Source organism: Myotis daubentonii, chromosome 12, assembly GCF_963259705.1.
Source record: "Myotis daubentonii chromosome 12, mMyoDau2.1, whole genome shotgun sequence".
Lineage (NCBI taxonomy): Eukaryota > Metazoa > Chordata > Mammalia > Chiroptera > Vespertilionidae > Myotis > Myotis daubentonii.
Window position 1 is genome coordinate 79,785,620 of NC_081851.1, and position 23,092 is coordinate 79,808,711.

The 23,092-nt window shown below is 46.1% G+C and overlaps 1 protein-coding gene across 10 annotated transcripts in view; it reads left to right on the forward strand.

The window, feature by feature from the left end:
* MYT1L (myelin transcription factor 1 like) overlaps window positions 1-23,092 on the forward strand; it is a 301,904-nt gene that overhangs the window by 98,199 nt on the left and 180,613 nt on the right. For 9 of the 10 annotated variants that reach the window (XM_059660630.1, XM_059660629.1, XM_059660636.1 and 6 more), the window contains one exon: window positions 17,901-18,019. The exons of the other annotated variant lie outside the window; for it this stretch is intronic. The gene's annotated coding sequence lies outside the window, so the exon portion shown is untranslated. The remainder of the gene's footprint in view (window positions 1-17,900; window positions 18,020-23,092) is intronic. 10 annotated transcript variants of the gene reach the window in all.

Consider the following 23,092-nt stretch of genomic DNA (forward strand, 5'->3'; position numbering starts at 1 on the left):
CTGAAGAGCGTGGGAGTGTGTTTCTAAGTGGAACTGGCAGCTCGAACTTCGTAACCTACCACGGTAACCAGGCATGGTAGTGCTCACGGACAGGTTTTAAAACCTGACCTATGGATTCTCAAGCCACTTAGCTCCCCAAGGGAGGAGCCCCTGTGGGCACACCTCTGACTCTGCTCCCATCCTGGAATGCAGTAGATGTCACCTATCCCTGATCTCCGCGCTCCCATAGGGAAAACAGACCTTCCTTCACAGAGGAGAACTGTAGAGACTCTGGGACAGGCTCTGTGCTCTGCTGAGCCAGCCGCCGCATCGAGATTAGGCGTATGCCGAGGTGTGCCCACTGCTGGTGAGCACAGACATCACTGTGCTGTGTGCATCCAGGAGAGCCAGAACTAACAAGTGACACTGGTTCCAGGATGAAGCAAAGAGAAGCAAAGGCCATAATGGTGACTTGCAGTCCTTTTCCTAGAAAGTGTTCCTTACTGTTCCTTATGCCAGTAACTGCTGTATACAGCATAGCGGGGGGTGAATTCTAGATTGCATTCTTCCACTAGACCACACTCCAAGTGTGTGTGCTCTGAGTTAATTTCCTCTGAAATGTATTGACAGTATGATATATAGTAATGCAGGCCAGCCCTTTGGTGTAGAAGTGAGATGCTAGTGGGAACAGCGTGGCAGGATGCACGCGGAATGGTTTCTGAAGGTGAGCCTTCCATCTCTGGAGCAGGCTGCACCCACCCTGTAGGAGTGGTAGGAAGAGTCAGATCCGCACTCCCTACGAGTGGGCATAACTGGCCCCGACTTCCCTGCAGGCAGGGACAGCATCTGTAGGAACAAGCTCGGGGTCTGGTACAAAGCAGGACTTGAATAAATAGTTTAGGATGGAGTTAACAGACTGTGCTGAGACTGTGCCCTGGCACTTGGCCGTGTTGGGGGGATGCTGAAAGGTGACTTGATGAAACCTGGGCTCCTATGAATCCTGAAGACTCTTCCTACATCTGCTTTCAGCTTGAAAGCATGAGAAATGGGAAGTGGGGGTTTGGGGAAAAATCTGAGATGAAGCATCAGAAGCAGATGCCCAAGTGAGGCTCTAAGCCAGTGATGGAGAACCTGTGACACGCGTGTCAGAGGTGACACGCGAACTCATTTTTTGGTTGATTTTTCTTTGTTAAATGGCACTTAAATATATAAAATAAATATCAAAAATATAAGTCTTTGTTTTACTATGGTTGCAAATATAAAAAAATTTCTATATGTGACACGGTGCTAGAGTTAAGTTAGGGTTTTTCTTTTTTTAAAAAAAGAATATATTTTTATTGATTTTTTTACAGAGAGGAAGGGAGAGGGATAGAGAGTTAGAAACATCGATCAGCTGCCTCCTGCACACCCCCTACTGGGAATGTGCCCGCAACTAAGGTACATGCCTTTGACTGGCATCGAACCTGAGACCGTTGAATCCGCAGGCCGACGCTCTATCCATTGAGCCAAACCGGTTAGGGCAAGTTAGGGTTTTTCAAAATGCTGACACGCTGAGCTCAAAAGGTTCGCCATCACTGCTCTATGCTTTTGTATCCACATAATTGGCATTTTCTGCTATTTATTTATATGCAGCCGGTTTTAGCCTGTTTACTGAGGCTCTAGCACATGAGGGGCCCTGGCCCAGTCTCCCTGCACTGAAGCAGGTACACAGCTCACCCCAGGCAGGTTGACATCGGCGGCACTTTGTCTCCACCCAGTGGCCTCTTCCTCCGGAGACGTGGAAGGCTGCGGCTGCGGCGTGTGAGGGGCTGCCATGGGACCTTCAGCTTGGAGCCCTCTAGGCTGTTAGATCAGAGAGCACATCGCAGGATGGCCTCACCTTCTCCCAGGGTCTCTGATCCCAGTGAAAATGGATGGTGTTTACTTGACAAACTCAGCTGTGCCCTGCCTGCTGCACCCTTTCTTATGACCTGATTTCTTAGAGGCTGCCCCCTAAAAGGGATCCTAGATGCACAAGGTTCTTAGGCTCTTTCATTCTCACCTCCTTCCTTCCTGAACCACCGACAGAAGCATTCCTTCCACTTTTAGGGTTTCCAGAAGTATCCCTCTCATGACATGGTCTTCAGTTGCCAAGAAAGACCTTACTTTAAACATCTTAAACAAATAAGAATCTGCTGTATATTTTAATATGTACAAAGAAGCTTCACAACATTTATTGTGTCATCTCTTCTGGGCTATAACAACCCTGTATTTCATTCACTCGCTATGCACCTGCTTATCATACCTTCACTAAGTAAGACACTAGGGAACAAGGTGGGCAAGTCCTGGACTTCTGTGAGTTTTATTCCTATATGAGAAGAGAGGTAATAAAGAACTATTACTAAAGGAAAAATTGCAGGGCTGGTTAGAGAATGGCCATGACCTTTTCCATAGAGAAAGTAGCATGTAGGCATGGATTGGTGTTTCTGGAAGCAGGAAAAGCATGTGCAAAGGCCCCGAGGCAGAATAAAGAAGCGTTTAGTGCGTGTACATGTGAGAAACCACAGAGCCAATGGGTTAGCATAGTGGTTCCCATGGTTTGGTCCCAAAGCTCCTTTATACTCTATACTGGAGGCCCGATGCATAAAGATTCATGCAAGAATGGGCCTTCCTTCCCCTGGCTGCCAGCACCGCCTTCGCTCCAGAGCTGCCTTTCTGCCTTCGTTCTGGCCTGGAGATACCTTCCCGCCTTTCCATGCTGCTCAGATGCCTGGAGCGGCTGGGCAGTGCGGAACGCCTGCATTGTTGCCATGGCGACGAGTCAAGCATCCTGCCCTGCCCCCAGCTGCTTGGCACCTGCATATGCAAATAGACCTGCCATCTTTGTTGGGTTAATTTGCATGCGCACTCCTGATTGGCTGGTGAGTGTTGCAAAGGTATGGTCAGTTTGCATCTCTCTCTTTTATTAGTGTAGATTCTCAGTACTTCACTTTGGTTTGCTTTATGAGGCTCACATCTTCCATATTAAATTTGAAGCTAGACTTTTCTTAAAATTTATTTATTTTAAAATACAATTTAAAAACTTACATGTTATTATAACTGTATCATTTATGAAAAAGAACCACATTTTTCATAACAAAGAAAAATTATCAAAAAAAGAAACATTGTTTCACATTTATAAAATCTCTTTAATGCTTTTCTTAATAGAATAGCTAAATTCTCACCTGCATCTGCAATCAACATATTGCATTAAGTTGTTTTGACTAAAACCTAGAAAAATAGTCCAGTTGGATGAGGGACAACCTCACAAACTCATTGGTAGGGCCTAGAGGACCCTTCAGTGTGTCTTGAGCCCTGCCTTGAGAATGCTGGGTGGAGTGTTGTAAGTAACAAGAGGAAGCGTGGTAGGAGGGTTGTCATTACCACACCTTGTCAGTGTGAGAAAGTGAGCGTGGGGGAGCCTCCAGTGCGATAGGACACTCTTCTCCTGGAGGGGGAGGAGCACAGTCCAGGGGTCAGAAAGGTCGTCTTGGTGCTGGTGCAGGAGGGATTGGAGGAACAGGGATGGAGTGGGAGAAGCCACTCAGAGAGCTGCTGTTCTTGGTGCTGCTGGGAGGCTGGTGGCAGTAACTGAAATTCATTGCCCTCCGTGGAGTTTCAGGGAGTAGACATGCCCACTTACAGGAACGTGTAAAAGAGTCTGTGAAGTGATGGCACGTTCTGGGGCTTGGTAACCAAACCTACGAGGGTATTTAGACGCCCATATGTGGCAGGACAACACTTTTGTATTTTAATTTTGCCTTGGAAATGGATTTCAAAAATGGCATCACTCAGATCTTTGACCCACTTGTGTTTGGCCAGCTCATCAGCAGGATGACAGCTTCTCTCTCATTTTCCTGAACCCCTGCCCCCTCCCATAAGCAAAAGCTAAGAACACACAAGCATCTGCCAGCACAGATCCAGGAGAGCAGAACCTGCCGAAGAAGGGATGCATGCGGGCTAGGGGCTCAGACTTCCATCCACTGCACGGGCTGCAGGCACCGCCGGGCCTGCTTTCTAGGCGTGTCTAAAGATAGGAGACGTGAGGCCGTAAATAAAAACGTGCATTTCGTGCTGCAGGGCTTGTGCGTGACTCCAGTCTGCCTGTGAGCCTGCTCGGAGGTGAGCTCGTGCTCCGTCAGCGGTCAGCAGGCCTGCACTCTCCGTCCCTGTCCAGGGGGACCACTGCTAACAGCAGGATCTTCTCCATGAACTTGAAACAAAACAGTTCTGAGTCATGTTCTGTGGCGGGGCCATCACCATTACAGTGAAATGTTTGCAATACTGAGGAAAAAGCATTTTTGTGTTTAGTTCATGAATAAATATAGATGTTGTAATATAGGGAGGAAATATGTGTGTGTAGTATAAAAGTACATTTGTTTTTAATGTGTAGGCTTTATTCAAAGATGGTTAGGAATTGCAATCAAGTGTCAATATCCCAATCTCTAGAGGATATTTTGAACTAGATATTTGATATTTTAATGTCGATATAAGCACAGTATATATATATAAATTAAATAAAAATATTACGCATGATAGATAAAGGGAAAATTTGTCTTAGAACTTGTCTTAGAATGCTCTTAAGTTGACTATAAAATAATAGGAATAAAAACAAAGAAGGCACTCGGTACACTCAGGTAGGGGCTCTTTGGGGAATGGTGTTCGGAAAAGAAGGAGGCTTTCAGGAGTGGCTCACGGACGGGCAGCTCTGGCCCAGCAGGTGCACTCGTGTTGAATTGCGCGATGGGTGTACCGGGCAGTGTGTGACTTCGGAGACTTATTTTTAGCTGGCTCCCAGGTACTTAGCCCTCCCCCATTCTGCGGTTATTTTTATTCCCTAGAGTGTGTCCCCTCTGCACTGTCGATGCCTCCCGTTCCTTTTCACTGGGCTCAGGTCGGCTTCCTTTCCTCAGTCCATCAATACAGGGCTGATTTGGAGCTGAGCTGTATGATAATCAGCCTTTCAGCAGCCAGCCCCACACTTGCCTCGTAATTAAGGCCTGATGGTTGTGTTGACGGCAAATGGCTTTGTTCTCGAGTCCCCGGCTTGATTGCTGGTTCTCTTCTCACCTGAATTTGACCCAGTCTGCATTGTGCCATGATTGCTGCAGTGCCAGTAATTGCAGCCCTGGCGGGTGACATTTCCATGAAGCACACTCTGTTCGGCTCCGGAGGGAACTGGCAGGATTGATGGCTGGGGAAGCTCATCAAACGTGGATTTAGGAAATGCCTGTGAGAAGGTGGGAGCCCATGACCAAATACCAGAGCTTCCCTTTGACATTTGCTTTCACATAAAGGATAGTGCCTGGAACCAGTTCCCCTTCTCTTTGCATCCACAGAAAGACGGCGTTTCGTGACTGTGAATTGCTACTTAGTTCATTAAGTGCGGGTCTAGGTAATACCTTTTTAAAAGAGTCTTGATTTGTTATTTCTCAAAAGGGGAAATTAGAAGCTAATAAAACAGGAAGGGACTTCTCTGCAGTCAGATGAAATAGTATATTTTGTCTATAAAGTGCACTGCTTAAAATTTGTGGGTAGCCCTAGCAGGTTTGGCTCAGTGGGTAGGGTGTCAGCTGGTGGACTGGAAGTCTTGGGTTCAATTCCTGTGAAGGACATGTGTGGGAGGCAACCAATCAATGTGTCTCTCTCACATCGATGTTTCTCTCTCTCTCTCTCTGTCTCTCCCCCTACCTTTCACTGTCTTTAAAAATCAATGGAAAAATATCCTTGGGTAAGGTCACAACAACAGCAAAAATTTTGTGTATAACCTTAAATTGTCGCAATTAAACTTCATTTGCATAAAGTAGTAGCATTCACGACTGAAGCAAACATTTAAATCACAGACAGTAAGGTCTCCCGTTGAACTTGGCACTGAGGCATGAAAAGAGCTGCCCTCAGAGGTGGGACACTCATCCAGGATCAGGCCTCCACGCGCTGGAGGGGGCTCCCGCCTCACCTGGGCCCTCAGGCCCCATCAGTAGAGTAACCGTCCCAGGCCGCAGGCAGGCGCTCCTGTGCCCGCTGTGTCTGCTCAGTGTGCCCTCTCGCTGCTGCTGCCATCACACAGACAGCCTTCACCTCCTGACGGTCGCTTTGTTTAGACATCGCTGGACGGGCCTGAGGGACCTTCCTGCTGAGATCGGGGCCAGGACTCGTGAGGCCTTGGATGGTCACTTACCTGCCCTCACTTCCCGTTTTTTCACCACAGAAGGAAGTCTCAAATATGTGACAGTATAAACTGGTTGTCCTTTCTTTGCTGTATATATTTTTTCATTTTCATACAAACTCAAAATGTCTACATTTGTGATTGGGTTTCATTATACAGATGAACTTTAATACTAATTACATGAAAGTATTAGACAAGAATGTTCACAGACTTATTTAAATAAGATAGATATAGCAGCTTGCAGTCCGATATGACGGTGGTGGCTGTGTGCACTCACCCTCATTCCCACACCAGTACCGCGGAGAACGGGCTGATGGTCTGTGTGGAAAGGAAAGGTGGGCGGGGGGTGTGGGGCAGGTGCACCTGGGCCCCTGCTCAGAGGCGCCTGTTGTAAGAGGGACGGGAGTGTTGTGCAAGGCGCCTGAGCCGCACTGCGCAGCATCGGTCTCTGGTCTCCCACTGCCCCGTCCTCTTGAGATGCGGCCTCAGAGCAGCTGTGCGCAGGGAGTGGCCCCTGGACGTGTTTCCCCACGGCCCAGACCTTGGCATGCTGGGTCAGGCGAGCTTGCCTGTGAGGAGCATGGCTCTTAGACGGAGCTGTGCGTCACCTGTTCACCTGTTTATCCAATGCACTTCCTCCTCTGGATGCTGTTCCCTTTGTGTTTCCTATGAGAATTGGAGAAGCGAGTTCGTGTGTGTGTGTGTTTCCCTCTTGGACTTGCCTATGAGCTGATAGAAGAACGAACAGGTCACTTGGCAAGTGTCTGCCTTTCCCCCCTTCAGAGTAGTTTCTAATTGTTTTAACAAACAGTCCAAACAGGTCTTGTTACCGTCTCAGTTCCTGCCACCCTGGGCTGCGCTGGTTCTGGCTGGGCTGTCCTGGTGATTTGGTTGGCAGCCAGGGATTCCCAAAGCTCTCCTCCTTCCCATGGTCCGCAGGGCGAGTTCCACCGCAGACAGTCGAAGTGGAGAGCAGAGCAGCCTCTCTGGCTACTGCGAAGTGTTTAATGTGCCACAATGTTGCGCTTGAATAAGTCTCCCTAAATCCTACATCCAAACCCTTGTAATGGCTACCCTCTGGTGTTCTCCCTTGTGGAAATGAGAGAGAGTAAATGAGTGTGTTCATGTGTGTGTGAGGCAGAAAGAGAGAGAACGGCAGGGGTCAAAGTATTAGCTCTCCTAGGACTGCTGTACTTCATAGAGACACATTCTTTAAAACACCAACGTTCAAGGGAATGGTTTCCAGTGCAGTGGTTTGGGGTTGGTGTGGGCACTGGCTTCATGTCCTGAAGTCAAGGTCCTTCCCGAGCTCGCCACGTCCTCCCATAGGCAGTACCTGCCCACCTGCAGACAAGGCCCTCACTGCCCTTCTGCTTGTCTTGGCTCCTGGGTGCAGTCAAGTCAGATGGGGGTGCAGCAAAGGTCATTCCAGACGTGTGTTCCACGGGACCAGTGATGGCGAACCTATGACACGCGTGTCAGAGGTGACACGCGAACTCATTTTTTTAAAAATATATTTTATTGATTTTTACAGAGAGGAAGGGAGAGGGATAGAGAGTTAGAAACATCGATGAGAGAGAAACATCGACCAGCTGCCTCCTGCACATCCCCTACTGGGTATGTGCCCGCAACCAAGGTACATGCCCTTCCTTGACCGGAATCGAACCTGGGACTTTTCAGTCCCCAGGCCGACACTCTATCCACTGAGCCAAACCGGTTAGGGCTAAGAACTCATTTTTTTGGTTCATTTTTCTTTGTTAAATGGCATTTAAATATATAAAATAAATATCAAAAATATATGTCTTTGTTTTACTATGGTTGCAGATATCAAAAAATTTCTATATGTGACACGGCACCAGAGTTAAGTTAGTGTTTTTCAAAATGCTGACATGCCGAGCTCAGAAGGTTCGCCATCACTGCACGGGACACTGGGTGCAGCTGAGCGGGTGGAGCTCTGCACACGTTCAGGCAGGAAACAGATTTTCATCCAGGCTCTCTGACCTGGGGAGGCTCCCTTTCTGAAACCCATTCTCTCTGAAAGCAGAGTTAATAATACCCCGTGAGCCCTGTCCTCAGGATTGTCTTGAGGGTCAAATGAAAGAATTATCATGAAATCCCTGTCACTTGGGGAAGCAGTTAGTTGGAGGGAGGAACCGTGGCTCAGGTGGCCCCTCATAGGAGCTCTGGTCAATGCCGTGCTGGGGGTCTAGGGAGCCAGCAGGCCCTTCCCAGTCTCTGGCATCTTGATTCAGGGGTCCATCCAAAATGAAGGTCGCTGGACGTGTCCCTCGGCATTAGAACTTTCCAGTTGGAACATGTGGTTCTGGCTTAAGTTCAACTAATGACATATTTAAGTCACACTCTACAATCACAGGCCTTGATAGACAGTAATTTGTATATATTCTAAGAGAGGGGATTGCTGCTCCAATTCTGGTTGTCTATCCAAGGATCCCTGCAATTTTATGCAGTTCAGTGAGCAATTAGTAGGATAATTCAATCCATGAAGTCACAGCATCTCAGAATCAAGAGGAGTTAGAAATACTGTCATGTGCGCCCACACCTTCATCAAGGGCTCGCTCTGCCGCACATGCTCACTCCTAAGTCAGACGACTGGCCCACACCGCTCTGGCCTTGTCTTTCCTGACTTGGGGTGCTGGGGCGCAGCCTCATCTGTCACACATGGTGCTGTGGTCTGGATGTGTGGCCCCCCACATTCGAATGCGAAATCCCAGCCCCCCAGGTGAAGGCAGTAAGAGGAGAGGTAGGGCCCTCGGATGGGATCAGTGCCCTTATTCCAGAGACCCTCCCACTGCATGAGGACAAGTGAGACATCTGAGGTCAGAAGTGGGCCCTCACCTGACCAGGCTGGCTCCCTGGCCTAACTGCCAGTCTCCAAATGGCGAGGAATCAATTTCTGTTGTTGATAAGCCACCCAGGCTGTCACGTTTTATTAGAGCAGCTGGAGCAGACTAAGGCGAACAGCTTATATTTTTCCAATTGTCAATACATACTTAGAAGTACATAAGTGCCTGCTGGATACCATGAGGAATTCACAGAATAGTAAACATCTTCTGTATGGCTGATAAACTCACAGGGCACTTATTATTATTGCTATTATTAAAATTCACTTGTCAAACTGCCTTTTTTTTGCCTCTTGTGACAAAAGATGAACAGATACGACCCCTGACTTATAACAGTTACATCTCTTATAACAGTTACAGAAGCAGCAGCCAACATAAGACACAACTGAAGAGTCAGCCAGCAATGTCAGATGAAATGTAAACATTGATGTGCATGGTCCATGGTCTGTAAGGACTGGCTGAAGGGTGGCCTGGGCCATAATTCAGAGGTAATGATCTCCTCCTCAGGGCTGGAGTGATCTGGGAAGTCTCTGAATAGGTAAGGGTGGGATTTGATACGAGGGCTGAAAAATCGTTGATCTTTTTTTTTTAAAAATATATTTTATTGATTTTTTACAGAGAGGAAGGAAGAGAGATAGAGAGTTAGAAACATTGATGAGAGAGTAACATCGATCAGCTGCCTCCCGCACATCTCCCATTGGGGATATGCCCGCAACCAAGGTACATGCCCTTGACCGGAATCGAACCCGGGACCCTTCAGTCCGCAGGCCGACGCTCTATCCACTGAGCCAAACCGGTTTCAGCTGATCTTTAAATAGAAAGAATGATGCGGACCAAAGTGAGAAAGTATCCTCTGTTTATGAGGACAAGAGAAAAATGTAGTGTCTGAAGCTAAAGGTCACATAGGGCAGTGGTGAGACTTAAAACTTGAGATAATTCGTCACCAGGCTTTAAGGACGTTGATAAGCCAGGATAAAGAGGATCCTTTTATTTTTATTAAATATATTTTTATTTATTTCAGAAAGGAAGGAAGAGGGAGAGCAGATACAAACATCAGTGGTGAGAGAGAATCATTGATCGGCTGCCTCCTGCACATGCCCCCTACTGGAGATGGAGCCTGCAACCCTGGGCATGTGCCCTGACAGGGAATCAAACTGTGACCTCCTGGTTCATAGGTTGAAGCTCAACCACTGAGCCACACTGGCCGGGCTATAGAGGATGTTTTTAGTTCCAGCTCTGCCTCTTACTAGTTCTTACTAAAGCAATGTTCTCTGAACTTCAGTTTGCTCACCTGTCAAATGGGCATAATTTAAAAGTGTGTGAAACACTTAACTTTGAATTGTGATACATGTGTAAGATGTTACAGTGATACTATTACTGTTGAATTGATTTATTATTGAGCAGTGGTTTGACATAATAGAAGCAGCTTTGAAGATTCTTGTCATAGGATGGGGAGAGGAGGAACAGGATTAGGGGACCAGGTGGGAACGGTGAAGTGAACTCAGCCGGGGTAATTAGGATCCAAACTAATGAGTATGGGAGGAAAGAAAGGGCGGCAGAATGAGGCCTCTGAGTCCTTGATTGGGGTTTGTTTGGACACTGCCTCTTGGAACGTTTTGATTTCAGTAAGAACCACTTGTTTCACAAGTGGGCAGAGGGCACAAGCAGGAAGCCTTATTGGATGGACCTTCTGGGGCGAAATCTTACAGGGTCCTGCCAGCAGTGGGTACATGAGGATTCATTCCCGAGATCCTAAATTCACACCCACGGCCTCTCGGACAAGGAAGGCCTGTGAGATGTGAACTGCAGAACCGGAAGCCCTGCTCTGTGCTGATGCTGGCCCTCACCCTGAGAATCACAAACGCATTCGCCCACGTCCCTGCAGACCCACGCTGCGCGGTATTAATAAATGAGCTGAAAGTCGTTCTTAGGCTTCTCTGCCGTGGCTTTCACATAGTTGGGGGAGGGGCCTCGTCCTGGACCTGCTCTTAGGTTCCGCGTCACATCTGCAAGTTATTGAGCTTTTCTAGACTTCAGCTCCCGTCTTCTGAGGGCAGGCTACACGACCGTAAGGTTACTTTCGTTCTAACATTCAGAGCCTCCAAAGGCTCTTCTGCCTTGTGTGTTTGTTGCCGGGGTTGTGGCTTGGTGATAAATTCTCACTCTTCCTAAGTGCTTGGGCTCACAGCCCACCCGACGAGATAGAGGCTCCGTGGCCCAGGCTGCTGGCAGCCCTGGGGCTGGCTCAGCCGCTGGAGGATGGGCGCTGGGTGTCCTAAGCAGCCCTTTCCTTTCCTTCCTGACACAGCACTGGCTGGCCTTTGTGTAATTGCCTCCATGTTTAATTGCCTTTCTGTATCATTTTGCTTATTCGGAAGAATATTTCTTAATGAGCTGAGATGAACTAATTGGGCCTCCATGTGAATTCTTGTAGCATTGCTGATTGGTGTGTGAACCGTCAGCAGACCCCAGAACCAGTTACACATGTGCTCGGAAGCAGGGAATGGTTTGGGTTCTGGAGAGTTCAAGTTGCTTGTGATTACGAGTGACTTTAGAACAGTGGTCGGCAAACTGCAGCTCGCGAGCCACATGCGGCTCTGTGGCCCCTTGAGTGTGGCTCTTCCACCAAATATCACGTGCGGGCGCGCACGTACAGTGCGATTGAAACTTCGTGGCCCATGCGCAGTAGTCGGTATTTTGTGGAAGAGCCACACTCAAGGGGCCACAGAGCCGCATGTGGGTCGGCAAGCTGCGGCTTTTGATCCACAGCTTGCCGGCCACTGCTTTAGAACAGTGGTTCTTAACCTTAGCTGCACATTAGAATCCCCTGGGAATCTTTAAAATCCTGATTTCTGGGCCTCATCCTCCGGAAATTCTGTTTCTTTGTTACTAATGTTGTGGCCTCACCCCATCACAAAGAAACAGAATTTCCCAGGATGAGGCCCAGGAATCAGGATTTTAAAAATATTCCCAGGTGTTTCTAATGTGCAGCCAAGGTTGAGAACCACTGCTTTAGAAGGATAATTTTTAGCCTGAATTTATTAATCATTCTTTATAGCAATTGATACAGAATTTCTAAAAATAGTAATAGATATATGAAATGTTCATATTTTTCAGTTTATTTTGTTACATAATTTTACTTTGTCACTAAAATATAAACCATTACCCCTGGCTGGATGGCTCAGCATCATCCTTTGCACCAAGGGGGTTGCAGGTTTGATCCTCAGGCAGGGCGCATGTGATGTTTCTCTCTCTTTGTCTCTCTCTTTTTCTAAAATCAATGGAAGCATATACTCAGGTGAGGATTAAACACACACACACACACACACACACACGCACACAATTAGAAGTATTCATGGTGAAAAGTGAAAGTTCTTCTTAGTCCTCAGAATCCTCCTTTCCCCAAAGAGAATCTCTGCTAACTATTGGGTGGGGCCCCTTCTGAGCTCTGTCCATGCCCCTTCCTGTGTGCACATGTCAGTGTGCACTACTGTCCGGTGATGCTCTGCACCGTTCACCAGTGGGTGCCTGCAGCTGCTCCGTGCCATGCCTTAGCACTTTGCTCTACATCTTGGTGACTCTGCCCTGGCAAGACATACTCATCAATCGCTGATTATTGATAACTGGAGGCCCAGTGCATGAAAGCTCATGCACTGGAAGGGGGTCCCTCAGCCCAGCCTGCCCCCTTTCATAGTCCAGGAGCCCTCAGGGGCAGGAGGCGACCCGGTGATCAGGGGAAGGCGACGCCCCATCACACCTCTGCTACTGCCACTGCCGGCAGCGCAAGCCTCGGGCGGCCCTGGGCGGCTGGGGGGCTGAGGGGACTGGGGGACTCCGGAGGCAGGCACGCGGGTAGGCCTGGCCTTGCCATGCACCTGCTGCCCCGGTGGGGCTGAGGGGTCTGGGTGCCGCCATCTTGTGGCTGCGGTCCCTGCCATCTTTGAGGGTGGGGCAGTCAATTAGCATATTCCCTCCTTAATGGCTGTGGGTGCCGCCATCTTTGCGCCGGCAGGAGGGTCAATTAGCATATTCCCTCTTTATTAGATAGGATAATCTTACCATCCACTATGGATGGTTTCATTTTTTATTATGCACAGTATTGCATTGAACAGTTTTATATATGCATCTGTGTATACATGTGACTAAAACATAATTGGCAGATACAGGAACTGGAACTGTTAGGCTAGGGTTACATTTTAAATTGTCGTCCGCACTGCAGTTCCCTTACAAGTCGTTCCTTCACCTGCGCACAGCCTGTGCAGAGTGCTGTCACCACCTGTCACCATGCCAGACAGGCTGCAGCCCCCGTCCTTCCTCCACATCGCGAGTCCTGGGCACGCTCCCTGGAAGCCTGCAGTGGGACCTGGGTTTCTCTTCCTGTGCTGGTTTCAAGAACCAGTGAGATGGTGGGTTTGACTCCAGGTCTAAGCTTGGGAATCCCTCGTCATCAGAGGGCAGCTGGAGGATATCGTGACGTTTTATCTACAAAAGCTCCAGATTGCAAATGGCACTTGGCTCTTGTCCTTTATGGTGTCAGTTAACATGTGGAACCAGGGGCTCCTTGCTGAGAGGTTTGGGTGGCACTATGGGAAATACTGAGATTGGAAAGGCCATGTGTGGGAAAGGCTGAACCTTCTTGCTTGTCAAAAATACATCCCAATGCGCTCAGTAATGGCAGTTGTTGGGCAAACTTGTGTGATAGATTAGATTCATAACACAGAGAGGAGAGGTGCTGAGTATTAGAAATGACATAAGGGGATATTAAAATCGCATACATTCTTCAGATTTTCTACTATTAAGATAGCCTCATTCATTTACTTTGATTATGTATTTCCTCATTCTTATCTCTGTCTTGTGAAAATGATTATCTTTCTTTTCTCTGAAAGCCTGGAAGTGGACATGTTGTAATGTCATCACCAGCTGGAAGCTGAGTTATCCTCTCATGAACACATTCTAAAACAAAGACTAAGCCAGGACGAGCGCTCACTAACGCCCATTTCATTTGGCACAAAGGGAAACAGTCCCTCTATGAGGCAGGAGAGACTGACGAGAGCGTGCTGCGTGCGGGAGGGCACAAGCCATCTGCTCTCTCAACCGCCGCTGGTCTCTATTCTGATCACAGGTATGGAGGGTGGAACCCAGCAGAGTGCCCAGCGGCCGGAACTGCACTGGCGCCGCTGCTGCTGCGCCCCCTCCTGCCCACTGGGCATCCCCGCCTTGACCACTGCAGCAGCAGAGAGCACAGTCAGCCGGGGCCTGTGGCGGGTCCCCAGGGCTCACCTGAGACTCTGCCTGCTTCCTGAGGACCTCCTCCTCACGGTGCCGGCTCCTCCTGTTCAGTGTGTCAGTCTGAGGGAGAGGCACTGTCAGAGCATGCCCCTCCTGTTCTGCCAGCCTCATGTAGAACTTTCTAGGGAGAAGGAAGGCAGGAGAGGTCTCGGCTGGTGGATAACCTTGCAGCAGTGACTCAGCATGCCAAGAAGCCACACGCACGTTTCACCTGTGCGCATCTCAGGTAATCAGGTCTCTTTGACAATAAGAAATCTCAGGAAACAGAGATGGCAGGGACAGGAATGTCCACAGCCCAGTGTGCTGACACCTGCTGGGAAAGTCCCAGGGAGCCACCTCCTGCTTTGGGGCCTAGGGGAGGGGCCAGTGCTCCGCTGCTCCTGTCGTCAGCAGGGTCCCTGAGAGGCTGGGCAGCAGGAATGCGTAGAACAATTCCTCGTGCGACTTAGCTGACATTCAGAGCTGTACCTGTGACCCACTGTCTAGACCAGAGGTCCTCAAACTTTTTAAACAGGGGGCCAGTTCACTGTCCCTCAGACATTCCACACATGCCCACTGCGGGCCCGGGACGAGTCGGCTGCTAAGCAGGACAGGCAGCGGCGGCAAAAACACCTGGCGGACCGGATAAATGTTTTCGGCGGGCCGCAGTTTGAGGACCACTGGTCGAGACAGTCATGGAGAGCTGATCTGAGCAGTTCACAGAGGAGAGGAGCACACTTCCTGTACCGGGCTCCCCAGCCCAGAAGTCACACCAGGCGCCATCACAGGCCTAGAGGACTGTAGGTGTTTTGATATTTTGGAGCTGAAGGGAGTACTTTACATTTTCAACCAGCCCTATTACTATTTGAGAGAAACCTGAACTTCAGAGTGGTTCAATGACTCAGAAAATATTCACACCAATATTGGGTGAGATGGGTCTTGCTAATCTAGAAGTAATGCATAAATACAGCTGTCCATATATTTAAACCATTATATTATGTTTTCAAAGTCAATAATGTTAAGTTTTATATGTAACTGCCTTAGTAGAATCTGGTGGAGAGAGCAGGCATGGATTTCAGAAATTAAAAGTAACAAAAGGCGGGTGGCAGTAAATGTCCCCCAAGCACACACTCATCTTCATGGCCTTACTGTCCAGGTTCGGAGTTCCCGCGCGGCCCAGGCTCCTTTATCTTTAAGGACCCGGCCTCTGAGTTCTGAGCTCTAGTGAGCACAGCTCAAGGCTGAGGATATAGGGGGGTGTTGCTGTTTGTCCTGGATACAAACTCCCTTCTGAACCTAGATCATTTGTGGGGTGAGTGTCTGATAGGAGAAGGTTTGGGGCATTTGCCTTTGTCATGCATAAATTAAATTTGCAAATTATAGTATAAAGAGGAGTACAGCTAGTGTCGAGAAGAATTTCTTGCTGACATTGTGTGCATACATTTTGTGTGCATGTGTGTGCATGCATATGGACGTGTGTGTGCATGTATGTGTGTGTTTTGGGTATTGGTAGACAGGAAAAGACCACAGAACACACTGTTCTCCTCAAAAGTGTTCAAGTATAGACGGCTGTGTTTGTTGTAAATAAGTTTACAAATCACAATTTGTATTAAAGGTTTAATATATATTTATTTATTTTAACCCTTTGAGTGCCAACCAATATCCTAGGAACTATGCTAAAATTGCCAAGGAATTTTTGCTGATTTTACAGCAGTTTAGGAAAAAAGTATGAATCGCAAGTAAATGAAGTTACATATTCAATATCTTCCACAAAATCGTCATCTTCACAGCAAGAATTGACATATTTAGCAATGTCATCATCACTAATAAAAGCAGACTTAGAACTGGACACTGCAGGAGGAGCGCAATAGCGCTCCCGGCACTCAAGGGGTTAATATACTACTTACTTAATTTTAAATGAGGTATTTCTTTTTTATCTGTATACTTTATTTTATTTTTTTCCATCACCATTTATCCCTCCTATACCCTCTTCTACCTCCACCCACTCCCTTTCCCCCCACAGTCACCACACTGTGGTCCATGTCCATGAGTTCTTTCTCTCTTTTTTTTTTTTTTTTTGCCTTTTTTGCTCAGTCACTTAATGCATTTTTAAATGTTACAAAATAATTAATGATTCTAGACTTTGACACAAAACAAACATATTAACTCTCATTCTATTTTTCAACTTTGATTTTTTTCAGGGTAATTTTAAAAGCTTTCTAGCTTCATGTGCATATTTCTGAATTATTCTGTTCTGTATGTGTTTTTTTTGGTAAATCCTTATTAGGAAAATTAATAAAATTTGTTATGGTTGCATTTTATAGGCAGTCTGTGTATTTCATAGGAAATTGTGTGTCATCTTATTTCAAATCTCCCTTGCTAAGCACCCTGAGTATTATCTTCATGGTGAGCTACCACGCAAGAAATGAGGGGCAGTGTCTTTTAGAGGATTTATGGTAACGCTGGGCATGGAGCTGATCAGGAACAGCATGGGGAGCCCTCAGGGTCCTTCATTTGCCTGACACACTTCGCTGCTGCCCATTAACACTTAGGCTGTGATTGCCATAGACTCAGTTTAATGAGCATCTCTGAGTTCGGAGGTTTGCACCAGAAACAATAGCTTCAACAACTGAGGCACCTCCTCCTCGCTCCACTTTTTATATCCCCGTTTGTCTTTCCTTTGTAAATAAATAAATAAATAAATAAATAAATAAATAAATAAATAAATCCTCTCTAAGGCAGTATAGTTTGAAATAATCCGGATATTTTATTTTCCAATTAGAACAGTCAGTAGTTCCTAACATTGACACAATATTGCAGAGAACCTTGATAGAAAGTCAAGAAATAAATTCTAATTTACATTAATGAAGATAATGTCTTTTGTTATTGTTCTACTGAAATAAAATGGAGCTGGCATTTGGAGCCACTCTTCTTATCTCCAGATTATAATCTGTTATGAATGAAATAACATTATTTCTAAGAAATAATGACACACCTAAAATATTTCTCACTCATTAAATTTTTTCTTTTTTTAAAAAAATATATTTTATTGATTTTTTACAGAGAGGAAGGGAGAGGGATAGAGAGTTAGAAACATCGATGAGAGAGAAACATCGATCAGCTGCCTCCTGCACACTCCCCACTGGGGATGTGCCCGCAACCAAGGTACATGCCCTTGACCGGAATCGAACCCGGGACCCTTGAGTCCGCAGGCCGATGCTCTATCCACTGAGCCAAACCGGTTAGGGCATTAAATTTTTTCTTAACTGCATCAAAGTGTTAAAGAAGGCAATAATCTTTAAAATTGGCTGGTAATGGGTCCATCTAAATATTAAGTGCTCTTAGCTTGAGCATCAAACCTAGATATGTATTTAAAACTGTTAAATATCTTGGATTTCAAAGTAAATTAACTAAATGTTTAAAAGCATTGTCTACTTGTCCATTATGGCCTTTCACATCAGCATTTCTGAGTGAAATCATTGACACATTTCTTAATGTGGTTACTATCTTGAAATGTAACTCTTTATTTTAAGTATAGTAGCACAGAGGAGGAAGTTCTGGTCAGTCTCGCCTCCCTCAGGTAGTTATTATGTTGTTTTGTCCCTTAGAAAATGAACCGGAAGAAGGATTGGTGAAATCACATCCCTTGGCATCTCTGAACTCCCAGCTCTGACCCACTGAGGCAGCCAAGTCTGAGTCAAAGAGCGTCACCAGGCATCGGAGTCAGGTACCTGCCCCCAGCTCTCTGGGGACTGTGCGCAAGGGTCCTCTCCCTGGGCCTCCCCACTTGCTGCTCTGAGTCAGGCCTTTCTTCTCAGCTTCCTGGTACTTCCTGGCTTCTGGGAGGCAGTTAAGAGTTCTGTTGTGCATCTTCTCCAAACAGATGATTCTCACTAAAAAGAGCCATTTGCAGTTAAATTAGATGATGCATATATTGTTCCTGCCACCGATGCTCCGTGGAGCAGGAAAGCTGTGCATCCCTAGCACTGTGAGGATCCTTGGGATTGCAGTGGGGAAAATGACACTGGGTCTCACATGGGGCTGTTTTGTGTGGAATCAATGCAAAAGTAGCTGGTTAGCAGAGTTAGTAATTTTAGCAGAGTTTGCTAATTATGTTTTGGAGTGCATATTGGCTCATGTCAAATGATTGCTGCTGTTCCCAGTTGGTATGGCCCAGTGGTTGAGTGTCCACTTATGAACTAGGAGGTCATGGTTTGACTCCCGGTTGGGGCACATGCCCGGGTTTCGGGCTTGATCCCCAGTGTGGGGTGTACAGGAGGCAGCAGATCCATGATTCTCTCTCATCATTGATGTTTCTATCTCTCTCCCACTTCCTTCCTCACTAAAATCAATATTTTAAAAAAATGATTGCTGCCCAGTAAGGATACTTATAGGGAATCTCAGAGGCTGAAGGTCAACACAGTTGTAATGTGACTGAACTCCCCCTCTGCAAAGTCTCGGCTTCTGAGCGTGTGCGTGCTACTGACTTTAGAAGCTCTGGCATCTTTCAAGGTTCATTGTGCGGCAGTCATTTACGCGTCTGCTGACCACCCATTTGCCTATCTGATAATAGAAGTACTTGCTGCTACATGGTAACCAGATACAGGGTCGTGTTCCATGTGCTGCAGCCTCGCGGGCACTGCAGTCTTTAGGAGCTGTATGAACTGGTGTGATAGGTCACAGTCGTTCTTACTGTGTTCTGTCTCTGCCCCTGTCACTGTCCCTGAAGAAAGTCACTGCACTCATTGGTTCGGTTTGGAGAAGGCATTATGTTTGTCATTTCCCTGGAGTTAAAAAAGTAAAGTCTGTTCACATTGGGTGTTAAACTCATACCTGAGTTTAACGTCAGTTAAGTTTCTGAGTCGTAGATGTTTCATATATACAGGCTGTCTTGTTTTGTCCACAATCTCATTCACTTTTAGTCATAAGTTAAAGAATGTAATGGAATATTATAAAAATTCAATATCTAAATGCAGATTTGTTGAATCGATGTTTCTGGCATGGAGTTAAATGTTCACATTTAAATGGTTACCAACATGGTTTCATATCAAGCATTCAAATACAAATCTCACCATGAATTAAAATAGCAAAATGAAACAATAGGCTAATTTCCAAAGAAAAATTCATGTTTATACTGGATAATCTTGGCCTTGAATAGGCTTCCTAGTTAAGGCATCACATTTGGTTTTCAAGGTGGACAGACAAGTTGAAGTTGTTGAGAGAAATGAAGAGACCTTAAGGCAGGGGTCCTCAAGCTACAGCCCGCGGGCCACATGCAAATACAAATATTGTATCTGTTCCCGTTTTGGTTTTTTACTTCAAAATAAGATATGTGCAGTGTGCATAGGAATTTGTTCATATTTTTTTTTTTGAACTATAGTCCGGCCCTCCAACGGTCTGAGGGACAGTGAACTGGCCCCCTGTTTAAAAAGTTTGAGGACCCCTGGCTTAAGGCCTCAGCCGGCACTCATCTCCTCCTGTTTGGCACTCCTGACCACAGCCTGTGCACACAGGACCACAGTGTGTCTCTTGAACACCCCAAGCAGGCCCTGGAGGTGGCAGACTCTAGGTGTGGCAGGAACTTGACAGGCCCACAATTACCTTTTAATAACTTTTGTTTTTCCCATAGCTCTGATTTCTGAGTACTTTCTCTCCATTCTTTAAAGATTAGGGTGTGGCCTCAGGCATAATCAATATTTATTTGCTGTATGTCATAAATTAGTCCATGGAGGAAATAAAAGGATGGATCTAAAGAAACAGATTAGCATTCCAAAATGGGAATGCTCATGTGTCATAACAGCGCTTCTGGAAACAAAGTATAATCTTCACATGATCCTCTGCACAGTGAAAACGTGCGAGTCACCATTACTGCCTGGCTCAGGGAGAGCCACCTCTGTAAGGGCAGGTGGTAGATCTCAGCTCTGTGGGCCTGTGGCCTCTGCAGCAGCCCGTCCACGCCCCCATTGTCCCAGCAGCCAGGGACTGGTCCTCTGTACGAGGTCCCAAGAGTGTAAACATCTAAATGAACAGTTCCTGAGTAACCACAGCCATTTTTGGAAAACAGAATGTAACTCTTACTCTCTTTGCAAATCTTATTTCTTGTGCGCTCGCACAATAGAGTCTAAAGTCATCGTCCGCTGGCATGTTGCTCCTGGTGTGTGAGCTGTGTAGTCAGGATGAAGCTGAGACAGAAGGTGCGCAGAGCCTATCAGAAAGCTAAAGAGAGCAGGTTTGTCATAGCGCTGAAGTTGGGGCGGCACCCAAGAAACCTGTCATATTGAAAGAAGAGACAATTTCCTAGTCTTTTCATGCCTCAGCGCTCAGCTGGGACAGGGCTGTGAGGGACAGTGAAGGGGAGGTGGCATGGGGGCTATAAGGCGTGGTGTGCAGGTCCCAGTGAGGCCAGGAGGGGCACTGTGGAGCCCTTAGCAGCACAGCCTTGAGAGTAGAAAGAAGCTCGACAGCCCGCCTCCCAGAGCCTCAGTTTTCCCGTCTGCACAATAGGAGGACGTTTTCTGCTGCTGAGCGTTGATGAGGAAGGCATGAAATAAGACACATAACAGAGTGCTTAGTGGCAGGCTTCTTACATTATAGCTATTGTCATTATTATTCATAAAGAACCAAGATATACTCACTGTGCCATAAAAGATTAATACGTAAGTAATCTGATTTACATCTGTGTTATGCTTTCTGCCATTCAAATCAAAGTGCCTCCACTTACCATGCAGATGTGTAAGAAACGAAGACACGCTCTGTGAACTGATGTAGAAAGATTTCAAGGATATTTTGTTAAAGAAAAAAGCAAGATGCAGAAGAGGAGCAGAAATATGAACACACATATATTTGCCTGTATTTGCATAACATTTCTAGGATAGACAAGAAGCTGATAGAAATGTTTATATGTATAGTAACTATACAGAAACAGGCAGGATTGAGGGGGGATTTTCATTGTTTGTATTCATTTTTAAATTCTTTTTGAACCATGCAAATATAAAAGGAAGGAGGATGGAATTAGGGGAGGGAGGGAGGGAGGGAGGGAGGGAGGGAGGGAGGGAGGGAGGGAGGAAGGAAGGAAGGAAGGAAGGAAGGAAGGAGGGAGGGAAGGAGGGAAGGAAATGAATAAAAGACAGGAGAGAGCACCTCCTGCCAGTCTCCCTAGTGAACAGCGCATGAGGACCAGACACAATTACCTGTTAACAGCTTTAGTGTTTCCCATTGCTCTTGTCATATTTCATGCAAGCTCTTCCTTCTAAAATCCTCTAATTAAAATTTGTTTTATAAAATGTAAAATAATAAACTATATCATGGATTATTCAATAATAGAGTTATAGTTTAGAAGCCAAAGTTTCAAAATTATTAAAAGAGTTTTCTAAAATAACATTCAGGAAATAACTATGAAATGACAAAAATATGGAAAAAATAGCTTCAGCCATAAAATAATTTTTAGAATAATAAAGGAAAAGTGATATTATATCTTAGTTACGTTTTATAGAAGATCTACAAAGAACATACTGTGAACAGTGGGGGGAGATGTGAATATGGACTGTATGTTTTATGATATGATTGAAACAATTAACTTTCTTTTTGTTACAATTACACTCAGGTTATGTAGGAGAATTGGTTTTGTGCCCACCTAGGAGATAAATGTTGAAGGATTTAGGTGTGAGTAACCATGATATCTGCAACCCCCTTTTAATAACTTTAACATTGCGGACGGATCACGAGAATTCTCGCTTCATATTACACAGTGTTGTACAAAGTATCATACTTTAAAAAGATATTAGCTCGTAAGAACATGTAATAACTTCAAAATGCAATGATATTTAATTTTAAAGCGTGCCTTTAACATTTATGTAAAACGTTTTTTGTCCTCGTTCAATAGAAACTTAGCTGGCCACTGGGTAAAGCTGGGAATAAAACTACTGGTCCGCAGTGTGTTAAGATATCTCCAAATGTTCAGAAAAAAGTGTGTGAGAGATAGGGAAAGTGTGTGAGTGTGTGTGTGAGAGAGGGAGAGAGATCATGTGTGTAGTTATGTGTATCTGTGTAGTGTGTGTGCGTGCATGTGAGTGATTCATGTGCCCCACCCATACTTGCAGTGTGTATAATATGGCCCATGAAGGCACAAGGTAGCCTTACCACATCTGTTTTTTTAAACATATTTCTTCACATTCATTTAATGAGGTCACAGATAGAGCGGAATTCAAGAACTCCTTTACCGTTGCAGTGAAGGTAAACTGCCTTTCAGGGGAATTTCCTGAGCCCCGCTCCCAGGGCCCCAGCAGAGACGATCCCATTCGTCAGAGCTCCGTTATGAGCATCCCCTGACCAGCAGTGACCCCCCTTCTGCCCCTTGAGGAAGAGCAGGCCCTGCACATGGAGAGACCTTTCCGAGACAGCATTTATTCATGGCACAACGGCAAATGAATTTTGAGGACAAGGCCCTTTCCACTCTGTGACATTGCCTTGACTTGTTTAGTGCCTAATTAAAGTAAGCCTTATTATACAGGATACTCAGGAGTGATTTGTGTACATGGAGATACATTGGCAAAGGCCGAGATACAAGAATTTTCTCCTGAGAAAAGTGTGTTTGCTCTTCTGAAATTTCATCTATCATCAGTCCACAGCTTATCTGTTTCCTCCACATGCTCTGAAATCATAAGGAAAATGTCAGAATTTTGTGAACACCACATTTCTTTTAATTCATTCTCTCACAGAAAGCGAAGGGATTGTTAGTCGGTCAACACTTCTTGATGGCTACTGCCTGTGAGACACTCCGCTAGGTCTCTGTCGCAGGAAA